At 39.4% G+C, this 13,091-nt stretch overlaps 1 protein-coding gene across 15 annotated transcripts in view; it reads right to left on the bottom strand.

Annotated features, from left to right (window-relative positions):
- ncam1a (neural cell adhesion molecule 1a) overlaps positions 1 to 13,091 on the bottom strand; it is a 513,459-nt gene that overhangs the window by 381,381 nt on the left and 118,987 nt on the right. The window lies entirely within an intron of this gene.

Raw genomic sequence — 13,091 nt, 5'->3', positions numbered from 1 at the left:
ATTACAAAGCACAAGAAATAACAAGACTTTAATTTTTCTAACTCCTCAAGCAGCTCATGAAGGCTGAAATAATTATAAAGGCCCAACATATACATATACTGCAGTGTATGCATGAGACTGACATTCAGCTTGAATTTATTTTGCACCACAAAAAATGAGTCCAAGTTGAAACTGAAGCCTGACTCTGGCAAGTAAAAGTAAGGGCCTAAAGTCATCTCTGCATACATGGCAGCATAAACATATGTAGCGACACACAGCCCCACTCCCACTCTCTCATTGCACCATTGCTATGAGGTAAATAAACAACCGTTTTAATGCACCATGTGCAACATATACAGTGGCATGAAAAAGTATGTAAACTCTTTGAAAGGATCTATTTTAATTCATTTATTAATTGATCATCAAATATGATCTGATCTGCATCAAACTCACAAGTGTAGACAGATACAATGTAATAACAAAAAAATTACAATATTTTAAGTCTTTAGTGAACACAACCATTAAACATTCATAGCGTTGCTGGAAAAAGTAGGCGAACCCTTACTTTTTCTATAGATGCAAATAAGTAGGCCAAACAAAGAAAAACCAAAATCACACCCAGGCACCAACCAATCAATTGGTCATTCAGGTAACAAAAAAAAAGAAAAAAAAAAAAGAATTCAACTCATTGGGGACCAGTTTAGTCCATACAGCTTCCTTACTGCACCTGTTTGATAGTCTAAATGATCCTAAATTGAACATAACAAGCCTTTTGAAACAGGCTAATGAATTCAAAAGAGCTCATTGCAATCAAGAGTTAGCACACCTGAAATCCAATAATTTAAAAGAGATTTGAGCCAAACAAGAAGCATCTGCTGATATGAACCATGCCTCACCAAAAAGAGATCTCAGAAGATCTTTGATCAAGAATTGTTTGATTGCATAAGACTGTAAGGGCTTACAAAGTCATTTCAAAGACTTTGGGTAGTCACCAGCCCACTGGTAGACAAACTGTCCACAAATGGAGATGATACGGTCCCTAGAAGTGTGTACCCTGCAAGGTTGACTCTAAGGGTACAGCTCAGAATGCTCAGAGAGGTGGAAAAAAAAAGAACTCTAGAGTAACAGCTAAAGGCTTAAAGGAATCACTGGGACAATTCAGCATCTCTGTTCATGAGTCTACCATACACAAAAGATTGAACAGGCATGGTGTCTATGGCAGGACACCACAGAGGAAGATGCTGCTTTTCAAAAAAGACAAACATCAATGCACACCTGAAGTCACACCTGAAGGAGTACCTTGACACTCTACAACACTGCTGGGAAGATATTTTGTGGACTGATGAATCTAAGGTTAAATTGCACTATGGATAGTGTGAAAGGGTACCAAATAACACCATGAGAATACCATCCCACAGTGAAGCATGATGGCGGAAGCATCGTGATTTGGGCTGCTTCAAGTTTGTCAAGGTATCCTACAGGATAGTATCAGGATGGATCTACCTGCTGAAGCTCAGAAGAAGTTGGATGATGCAGCAGGACACTGACCCTGAACATCAAAGTAAATCTACAACAGCATGGCTGTAAGAAAAGAAAATCCACCTTTTGGAGTGGCCCAGGCAGAGCCCAGACCTGAATCCAATAGAGATGCTATGGAATGACCTCAAGAGAGCCATGCACACCAGAATCCTAAAAATATGGTGAGCTGAAGCAGTTCTGTAAGGAAGAATGGTCCAAAATTTCTCCTGAATGTTGTGCTGGTCTGTTCAGCAGTTACCAGAAATGCTTGGTTGAGGTTATTACTGCCAAAGGAGGTTCAACCAGTCATCAAATCCAGCGTTCACCTACTTTTTCCAGCAGCACTATGAATGTTTAATGGTTGTGTTCGATAAAGACTTTAAAGGTAAGGCATTAGATTTAAAACATTGTGTTTGTCTATAGATGCAGATAATATTGCATTTGATGAACAATTTATGCAGAAAACTAGATGATCTCAAAGGGTTAACAGACTTTTTCTTGCCACCGTATGTTGTACTGAACAGCCCTGAATTCCTACACGACTCTTAATCAGGAAAAATTAAAAAACATCACATGAACTCTTGGTCTTACAACTATTTTATTTAAAATGTTTTTTTAGCATTGTATTTCTTTAGGAAGTGTTTTGTCCTTAATCAATATTACGTGCCAATTCAGTATTTAGCTGTGAGGGAGTTTTTTTGGTGTAGGTTTCATCAATATCAAAAATGAGACCCATTGATATAATCCCTTCTTTTCAGGCAAAGTAAATCAAAATCAGCCTTGGTGGGGACAATAAATACCTGGAGAAAACTGACCATAAGAAATATCTTTTCATATCCCAAAGTGCTGGAGAAGGAATCTTTCATCAGAGGTCACTAAAGTGTACCTTCAATAGAGAATAATATCTCATGCCAAACTACATCTGTCAGTTTATGTGTTGAAGGATTTTCCTTTGAAAAGACTGACATACAGAGGTCCATTCTACCAATAGGATTATTACTTCAAAATGACTGAAACATACATAAAGCATAAAACACTTTCCCTTGAACACAGCCTTGCAAACAAGAAGCCTTTCATCTGAAATAAAGGGAAAAGACCAGGAACAACTTGCATTGTGGTTGCAAAGACAGAGCCTTTGCTTGTATTGCTCCAAGCTCCCATGCAGAGCAAAGTTGTCTTTATTCAGGATGGATCTGAGGTTATCTTCTTCATCTGTTGTTTTGCTCAGAGGAATGCATGGACTGAAACCGTTTAATATCCTCTGAATGTGCTGGCTGCGCCAAATATTATGGTAAATGATGGCCACTTTGATGTTGGCGATTGATTTTACCTAATATCTGCCTGTGAATGCCAAAGAGGGGTTACGGGGATCGTGGTGTGTACGAAGCATTCAGACACTCTGATATTGTTTAGTCGTGCTGGCTCGCTCTGCTCCGTGTGGTCAGTTCTGGAGGGAAACACTCCCCTGTGGATTTTTTGGAATTAGATTAGGAATGCTGTGCGAGGTAGCAAGGTTCAAGGGTTCAATTGGTGCCTCTTAACATCAAAGTTATCCCTGGTGTTCAGATTTAAATACTTAAGATATAAACCTGCACGGACTGGCCGGGTATGGAACAGATTTGAGAGCCATCTGGGTGTACAAGGCATGAAAACAACTACTCCACCAGACACATCAGGGTATAAGGTAGCATTACCTTCTGCAAAAACAAGCTCATTTGTGTCAGTTTGTAGTTCTGGTCATGATTCCTAAGAGTGCAGCATGCACATTTAATTGCTCCGATCAGGGAACTTGTTTAAAAGAAGCAAGACAAGGGCAAGAAATGAGCAGTCAGGGGACCAGACATGTTGTAAACAAACATCAGGCTTGTTTGGAAGAGGAAAAGAAGGCAAACTATGAGGGAATATGTGTGAAAAGAAAGGTAAAAGATTTTTCTGTATGAACTTTATTCAAGAAGCGCCATTGTCTCATTAGCAAAGTAATCATGTGCAAATAAAATACCTCAAAAGAGTCAACTTCTTCACTATTTTTTACTGGGGTTAGAGTAGGAGTCCAGGGTGACAAATGGGTGCAGTGAAGGAAAGAAACACCTGCACCTGATATGCTTCAATTTGTGCAAAACTGTGCAAATTCCCAGAATGACGAGGAGGATTATGAGCGAGGTGACGGAGCATATCAGTTAAGTTTGCCGAGTTCCTTTTGGAGACAATTTTCACAGGGTGCATAATCTTCATTAAGTTCATCCCATCAGCTTTGTTATATTCAAAAAAGGGCAGACTTTTGACCTAAAAGGTGAGCCCTTCTTATTCACCATATATCACTTCATCAGTTGGTATTAGAGCAGCACGATCCAACATTATAAAGCAAAGGGGAGCATCTCGTTCACTAAATGATCACAGATTTAGGGAGAGAAAGCCTTCAGATGCTCCTGATGTGTAATAAAAATCCTTGGAAAATGACAGCAGTGGGTAAATAACTTCATAACAATGTGGTCTTTTATATTGCTGTATTGATTTTTGGGTCAATCCTTTGATATACAAGTCCACTGACGCTGTACGGTATCCGTTTCATTATCTGCTTCAAGACTGCAGAGGCTAAAATATATAGGTAATAGATGCTACATTTCTTCTGTCTTCAAAGGTGGGTTTATTACATCTGAGAACTAATGCCTGCACTGAGCTTGATGTATTTCTGCAAAACATATTAAGTCAGTTCTTCACCTTCCTAATTTGCTGATTCCTGGTAGAGAAGCATACAGGAATATCTCTGCAAAGGAGAAACAGCCAGTTTTCACTGTAGTTGGCAATTCAGTCATGCAGCCTCATCAGTCATGCGGTCTCCTGTGCCAACTTAATCACCCATTAACCGAGGAGAAGTGAACTGTGGACAAACAGCATCAATTCCACAGAGTGGGCAGGCTGAATCCTGACATTATGACTTACACATCCAGAACTGCCTTGTCAGAGGAGATGGATCAAGTGGAACTCGGAGATGAGTCGACATGTTGACGGTTTGTGATAAACGCCGATGCGGAGCTTGCTGAAATATTGGAACTGACAAGAATTGCAGATTCCTATTCGCCTGGTGCACATTTGAAAACCCTCAGGGGAGGCGGGCTGATCTGCAGGCAGATGCTGGTCGAACTTGTTAATAGGCGTCGTGTGATTGGCCAAGTGTAGGTGTTGTGATGGATGGCGTGGACTCTCCTTTTTAAGTGCTTCCAACAAGTACAGCTGGGTTATCAGTGATTAGTAAGGCTGCAGTACAGAGACCTGCAGCTATATCACTGATTGAAATGCCACAGACCTACTCCGATTTGCACAAATTAACATCTGGCATGTGTATAAACACTGGCGGTAAGTGCTCCCTGCCCACAGGGAGTGACAAATGGAAACTTAAAGGTTGATAAACACAAATCTGTTGTGTGCAATGTGATGGAACTAGGCTTTAAGTTCCCCTCCTGCTTTCTAAGCACTTCCCGGACCTCTCTCTGTTGTATACCAGGAGAGGGAATTCATATTGATCCACTCATCGTTTTCTCTTTTTCTGGTTTTTCTACGCCTGTTGCGCTGGCTTAAGGCTCAGTCACACAAAAATCTGAAACAGAGCACTTCAGGGCTGAAATCAAATCAGTGCTGGGGAGATGCTTGAGGAAACAAAGGAAATTGGGGGAGTGATGTTTCGGAGTTCAACTTAGGTGAACTCTGATGAGGTAATTTGTGCTGCTGACCAATGGAAAGAGTCTAAAATAGAGATACCTCACTTACAAAGTCTGCTGCAGCATGCAAAGTTTAAAAAATATGATTGAAAAAGCAGAAAGCAACAGCAGTAGTTCAGTTCATGGATTCTTTTCTGCCATTCACAAAAGTAGACATGGCTTCTCTTTGCTGAACTAATGCACAACTTCTCACAGCATTTAAGATTTTTGCAATCTATCGTGCAAAGAAAGCCTGTATTTCTTCTGCTGGTTCAAACAATATGTATTTCACTTTTAGCAAATTCCAACTTTAATAGTCAGTTAAGAAATCAATGAAACTTTTAATGCAATAAAAATGTGCACAGATTGGTATTTCTGCTTATTTTGACATCCTTTCTCGGTGTAACGTTGAAATGTTTCAAATCCCTAAAATCTCTATAACCTAAGCTTAAAGGAGATGTAAATAAACAAAGTATCAATAATAGATGAAGCACTGGAATTGTGTTTATATCAGATTTAGCAGAATAAAACACACAGCATACTAATTCAGACAATTTTAAATATAGAAACACTGATCAAAAAATGCCAGTGGACTTCAAAACTTATCTGAACTCTTTTAGATGTTTTCATGTTTATCTGCAGAGCACCAAGTACTCATTTGGACATGTTTGCTTTAGCAGCTTTATAATCTTCATAAAACTTAAGTCTGGCCAGTGTGACAGTTATGTAAGGACTGTAAATTATGCTGTGGATTTTAAGGGAGTTTGTACAAACCAAATAATCTCCATTCTCTCCTAGTCCACCCTCTGCAGTCAGCACAAACCACTAGTTTAAACCACCATTGCACCACACATACTGTACTGAAACAGCTAGGGATGGGTAATGATTTCAAATACTATAATAGCCATTCATTTATAAAAACCTAAAGATTTCATGCAACTTTTACTTCATCCTAATATATCTTAACCTTGCAAAGCAGATGGATACGCCCGTTTCCTTGTTTCTCATAGGCGAATCCATCTTGCAAAGCTCCCATCTGAACTGTTTGGGCCCAGTTAGAAAGTGACAGGACCAATCAGCGAAGAGGGGAGGTACTTTCAGGCGCAGCAGAGTCATGACGTAAACAAGCAGCAGCAAGAGCTGGTGAAGTTATGGAGGAAGAGATTAGCGTGGGTGCTGCTAAAGTGCCAGTTTTATCAGAACTTGACAACATTTCTTCGTTAAAAGAAGAACAAAGAACAGCAGGGAGTTGTTTTCTTTTCAAAAACATCAAAAGTCAAGTACTTACAAGTCTATAGTTGCCATGTTTTGCATTATTGCTCAGTAGCTGCGCATGCACAGCTTGATAGCGGCTACGTCACGTGTTTTGTTGCTCTGATTGGCCCATAGAGATGTCACAGACAGAACGTTCACCCAATCATACTCTGAGTTCTTTTCAAAGCCTCTGCCTTTTCTCAGACATTTTCTATAGAAGCTTTCCCAGATGGACGTGTGAAACAAATTCATCTGGCATGTCAGGTTAAATATATCTATTTTCCATGATCTACTGGCACCCAGCTGTATTGCAGTGCTACCACTACACAGTCGCTGTAGTTAGAGAGTCTGATATTTAAAGACTAACTAAACCCCAGAGTTTTATCTGAGGTGCATCCATCCAGGAATTTAAAAATGCCTAAAGACAGGGCTTCCTCCTGTCCCTCATCAGCCACATCCTTCAATCTGTGCTGCTTTTTAGATTTGATTATTAGCTATAGTGTCATAACCATTCAAGACAGACCAACCAAGAGCTACTTAACTTTACAAATAGGGCAGGTCTTGCCCACACACTTTGATACGCTATTTTAAAAACCCAGCGTGAATCACCATGAGCTCATAGCAGCATGTAGCAGTGTTACAGTGGCCAGGAAAACTTTCCCTTCAATGGCAGGAACCTTGAGCAGAACAAGTCATATTAAACAGCTATCTTCAAAGCCAGCTTTTAAGAACGTAATACAATACAATAACTTTATCTATCCCCGAAGGGAAATTGTGCATCAAAAGTCACATTACCAACCTGGGAGCACTGTGGGCAACGGCATTGCATTGCCCATAATCCTAGAGTGTCACAGCGATGTCTCTGATTGGTTGATCCACAAATCTCAGCTGTTGTCCGCTACTACTGAAGTTATCGGAAGTGGATAAAGTGGACAGTAATGATGGAGCTTTGTGGTGATGACACAAAGAACCACATCCATAACTTAGCACCATCAGTGGGCAGAGTCAAGCCTGACACATGTCAGCATGTGTGTGTCAGCATCTCAACTGCATCTCTTCTGTCTTTGGGCCTTTTCACCCCTGGTAATACACCTGGAGACCCACGGTCTCTTAACCTGACATGCCAGATGGACTTGTTTCACACATCCATCTGGAAAACCTCCCATTAAACAGCATTTGGGAAAGGGCAGAACCTTTGAAAAAAAAAAACAAACTCAGACACAATTTTTGGCCCAAACATGCCTGAAAGTTCTGCACAGTACTGCAGCTGATGATGTCACAGACAGAAGTCTGAGCTTTCAGTTGTGAAGAAAGCTAAAGCTGAGGTTATAAATAGTGATGGAACAAAACTGACCTGAAAAGTCAAACATAAAACACATTACATACTACAACATGCACCCAGGCATCACTGTGTTGGCCTGCATTTGAGCTTTGCCTCCCCTTGTTGTCCCTTGCTTCAGCACATACTTGAAGGAAAGGTCACTGTACAGCCAATTAGCAGTGACGATTACAATTATGATTGCTGATGACGGTCAACAAGAGTGCCACTGTGCCGGAGGATTACTTAATCCAGTGTTTGGCACAGGATGTTGAGGAAAAGGTCATTCATCAGGGGAGTGAACAGATCCAGTAGGAAGGAGTAGGTCAAGAAAAGTTTGGTTCTTAATTATGTGTATCAAGTGTACAACATACTCCAGACAGACATAGTGTAGACACAGCAGAAAAAGGCAGTAATTGACCACAGGGGTTTATTTACCTCTCGAGTATAACACAAAAGGAGGAACAAAAGCAACACAGCGTGATTGCCATTTTAAACATGGCTGTGAAAAATTTGATATAGGCTTTGCTATCCTTTCGTGGATTCCCTTCACCACCTGCTAAAGCAAGATAAATTTCAAAACTAGAGAACAGCCACTTAGGTTCACAATGCTATAAAGGATGAAGGCGATGATGTATTTGTACTAAGAAGCAGGGGAAAAAAATAAACTCAAGACTGGCAAGCACAGCTCAGCCCAGAAGAGATGAATTTGCTGCACACTTGCAGAAAAAAAATAATAAAATGAAGAGGTTTTCTTTTCAGCAGAATTGTTTTCCAGGAGTTGTAGTTCAGTGCTGGCACAACTAAGCACTGGTGTAGCTGCTGGATGTTCAGGATATTCAATATTGGCCCTTCTTCTGTATTTTCAACATGCCCCCATGATTTGGGACTGGTGCCCAAAAGCCTTGAGTTCATCCCTGCTTAGAGGTCTCTGAATTGAAGCGTGTTAATATCCTGGTTGTGCTCCTTACTTCACACTGAGAGAAGCATGAGAAATCACACAAAAAATCTCGTGTCTAGACTGTGTTTTACCTCTTCATTCACTCTGCACAGCCATTCAGGCGGACAAGCCTTCACGGAGGGAAGTGCTGACCAACACTAATGAATCCACTCAGCTTAAAACGAGCCTTTCCAGCTTTCTGACAGGCTTTGCCACAGCTTTGGATTGACACAATTTAAGAATTTTTTTTTTCCTGCAGGTATGACTACCAAAGTCTTACTGCAAAAAGCCTGACTCCACAGCTCCAGCTGCTTTAGTTAAAGATTTCAGTTCCACATAGCAGTGGTCCGAAAGTCACGGTTTAGCAGTTGAAACCTTCAGGGAAAAAAGAGCAAGATAGATTTCCCATGGCAAACACATGTTCACCCAGTTACAGAACTAATTTATCTACTGTGGCAGGCGACCAATCTACTGCTGCTGCCCTTCCCCCAATGATAGACAGGGATTTGTGTTGTAAAAGCCGGCCAACCATTCTGTGTGGGCTATACATGCTCAGCGATGTGATGGAGAGCAACGGAGCCCAGATCCGCAAACAATTAATGAGGCAGCTGATTTGGATGGCATCTCCTGGTCGCGATCCAACTCTGAGCATGCCACTTTAAATTCATTTTCAGAGGATTGTTTGCCAAAGATGAGTGTGATTACTACTTCTGCTTAGCCTCGCTTAACTCAAATACTTGCTCCATTTGAAGCATTTCAAAAAATACCAATTATTTCACCAAAAAGAGCAGAAACAGCCCGAAGAAGAAACTGTTCTTTGTTTTTGTATCTTTCCTTGATTGTTAGTCATCTCATGACCACACAGATTTATCTCGGGACTCGTTGCTTTGGGCTGACAGGTAGAAAACAATAAGTACAAAGGTGGTTTCAGAAGCCTGCAACAGTACAAAAGGGAAAGAGAGGATATAATCAAAACCTGTAACAAAGTCATGATGAAAAATCCCACCACAGTCAATAACATTTAAACTCAAACTATATTTCATACTAAGCAGGGAGGCATTGTGATTTAGGCGTGCTAAGTCGTTTACATCAATGAAGGGCACAACTTCTTGAACAAGGGGTATATTCAGAAAATCTGACAGTAAATTTAAAACATTTCAGGCCGTTTCCAAGACCCTCTTCGACATTTAAAGACCAAATCACATCTTTAATTTTTAAGCCATTACATTAACAGCACATTCATGTGTTAATAAGACAAAAACGTTACGACAAAATGCTGCTAGTATTTCCTTAGGAGGAACTTAGAAGAAAAAAAACTGATACCACAAGATAAGATAATAGATAGTTATAAGAGATAAGATAGATGAATGGAAGGTCTTATTTAAGGAACACTGCATGATCAGACAAGTTCATCTTGTTGGATAGATATTTGTATCTCTCAAATGTATATTGAGCTAAAAAACTCACTAGATATCTGCATTTTGAGTAAATTTGAGCTCATAAACTCACCAGGAGGCCGCCATAATTTGGTCCGTGCTGGTAGTGTGATGTCACAGTTCTGCAGCGCTCCCTACGAGCGCTCCTCTCCGTTCCTATGCAGTAACTGTTTTTCAGATGGTTTTTCTGCTTGCATTTGTTGCTGCCATAACAGCTTTCATACCACACATGAGTTTGCTGCATGTTGGTTTTGTCTCCCTGCTGTCAAAGCTCTGTCATTCCTCTTAAGTTTTACCTCAATAAAGCTCCCTACAAGTGACTGGATTCAGTGTATAGTGGAAGCATGCCAGAAGTTTTTCAAAATAAAAGCCTTATACATACGAAGGGAGTTTCTCCAAGGAAATGCTAAAGTGGACTTTTACTTTGAAAAGCGTAAACCCCAAGTGCTGTTATACTGTGTTTATCTTTACCTGAACTGTGTGGGAACAGAAAGCTTCATAAAGAGTAGACATTTGGGGAACAACTTTATGAAACAGGCGCATTTTAGCTCGTGGCCTTCATTTGGTTCATCAAGAAACAGACTCAAACATATTCTAATGATGTGGACATAAATATTTGCTACAAGAAGGTGAATATGGCTCTGTATTCATCATTTTCCTGTCTAGATGGACAGATAACTGCTCATGGTGCAAATAAAAATAAAAGAGACCTCAAATTTTAAAATTCTCTGTGCATGAAACGTGCAGCCCCTCTGAGATGCAGCCCTGACACTGGCTGCCAGTCTGAAACAGCGTAACTGCATAGGAACGGCGAGGAGCGCTGCAGAACACTGACGTCACAGCACCAGCGCGGACCAAAACATGGCGGCTTCCTAGCGAGTTTATAAACTCAAATTACTCAAATTGCAGATATCTAGTGAGTTTTTTTAGTTCAATATACATACTAGAGATACAAAAATCTATCCAACAAGATGAACTTGTGTGATCATGCAGGGTTCTTTTAAGCTGCCTAAACATAGTCATATCACAATCTAGAACAGTGGTTCCCAACCTGGGGTCTGGGGACCCCTGGGGGGGTGCCAAAGATCTCAGAGGGTGTGCAGGGCCCTGTCTGCTCTGACGTTGCCCAAATTAGATGTAGCCTACATATCACTGGCACTGGCCAAAAACCTCATATCTCCAAAATAGCCACTTTTCAGGGAATTAAAGAAGCTGTATCTTTCAGTAATTTCAACACTGAATGATCATAGAGAGTCAGCATCTTTTAAAGACTTTAAAACCCCTTGACATGTTACTTTAAGTGTTTTATGAAAAGTATTTAAAATCAGGAAAAATGGCGATAGAAGGTTTTGTCCGAACCCCAATGAGCTATTTTTTTTTTTATCATGATTTAGAAACATAATGTATGACGGCGTACACAAAGAACATCTTTTTTTTTTTTAAACAAAGAGATTACATTAGTTTCTGAGCAAAGACAAAATTTTTTTTTTTTTTTTGGGGGGGGGAGTAATTTTTAAGATTAAGTCATGTATTTACAAGAAAACTAACTCTGAATTATAGACTTAAATAAGCTGGGAATTTTGGAGAAAAAAAACTTAGTTCTGATAGTCTTAAAAGTTTGACATTAGACACTCAAAATTTTCAAGTTTACAAAATGTTAAATCTATAACAGTGTGAAGTCAAAATTTACAACAAACCAACTGAAAACAGTGGTTGAATTTTGACTTTACGACTTTATAATCCAAAAAATTCTAAATTTTGGTTCACATACATTTATGACTTTCAAAAATATATAATAAATAAATTTAACAACTTTTTAAGCTTGAGAATCTCACATCTTTTCTCGAAAATCAACAGATCCTCTTTATATTTCTATTTTCTATCTCGTTTTAGAGCCTTTTACAGCCTACAACCTCTTTCATTTATTGTAAGGATTAAAAAACAAAAACTAAAAAATAAATAAATAAATAAATTCCAAGTCTTGCATCTAAGACTTTTAATACTTTTGAAAAGCCTTCAATTTGGCTCAGTTGTTTAAAATACTTCTGAAGACTCCATGCACACCCTGGAATAGTAATGTCCTGTTTGTGTGATTCTGCAAGGAATTTCATGATACAAGAATCCACAACTTTGATATGGAAGCAAAAGTCCAACAATCATGAAAACTGTTTGACAACAAAGTAATATTTCAACCAGGAACCCAATATTGAGCAATTTCCTCAGTTACTCTATAGTTACTATAGTTACTCTCAGAGCGTGTTCATGTCTCAGTGTTTTGAAACTACATTTTGCATGCACTGTTGTGCAATTCACCAAGTGTGGAGTCCTTAACTCTGTTTGTTTATTTGAGACATCAACATTTTTGCATCTTTAGAAGAGGCCAAAAAGGCTGGAAAAAGTCAGTGTTTGCTTTTTTGTGAGTTTCCATGTAACATCATTGCACTATTTCTTGCATGCAATGATTTTGGATTAAAAACAGAACTGTAATCAATCATTAAATCATTTTAAAATCACTTAAAAATATTCAAAAGCTATCTAGTTTTAAAATATAAGGTACATTTAAGTATCAAAGTGTTAAAGTGTCTCTTAATAGCCAAAAATGCACATAAAAATCCCTTCAGCTGATTTAGCGGCCATATATACATCTCCTTCCACGTCTCTCTTCTCTTTTCTTCTTTGTTATAACTGCAGTGCAATCAACCTCTGCTCAGTATTTATCAACTCCATCTCTAAAGTAATACCTTGGTTTTCAGTTAACATGGTCTCCTGTACATAGTAAGGAGGAACTGCTGAGTAGATTTTAAATTGGAGTCCTGCAGAACAATGTAAACATGCCAATGGCAAAGTATGTAGTTCTCACCACCACTGTGGTGTAGCTATGGCAGAGATACTACAGTCATTTAGCAGACACTTTGATCCAAAGTTATGAAACATCAGAAAGATAGTCAGGT

This window comes from Cheilinus undulatus, linkage group 12 (genome assembly GCF_018320785.1).
Source record: "Cheilinus undulatus linkage group 12, ASM1832078v1, whole genome shotgun sequence".
NCBI classification, from domain to species: Eukaryota; Metazoa; Chordata; class Actinopteri; order Labriformes; family Labridae; genus Cheilinus; species Cheilinus undulatus.
Note: the sequence above shows the minus strand (reverse complement) of the source record. Positions and strands in the feature narration are given on the sequence as shown.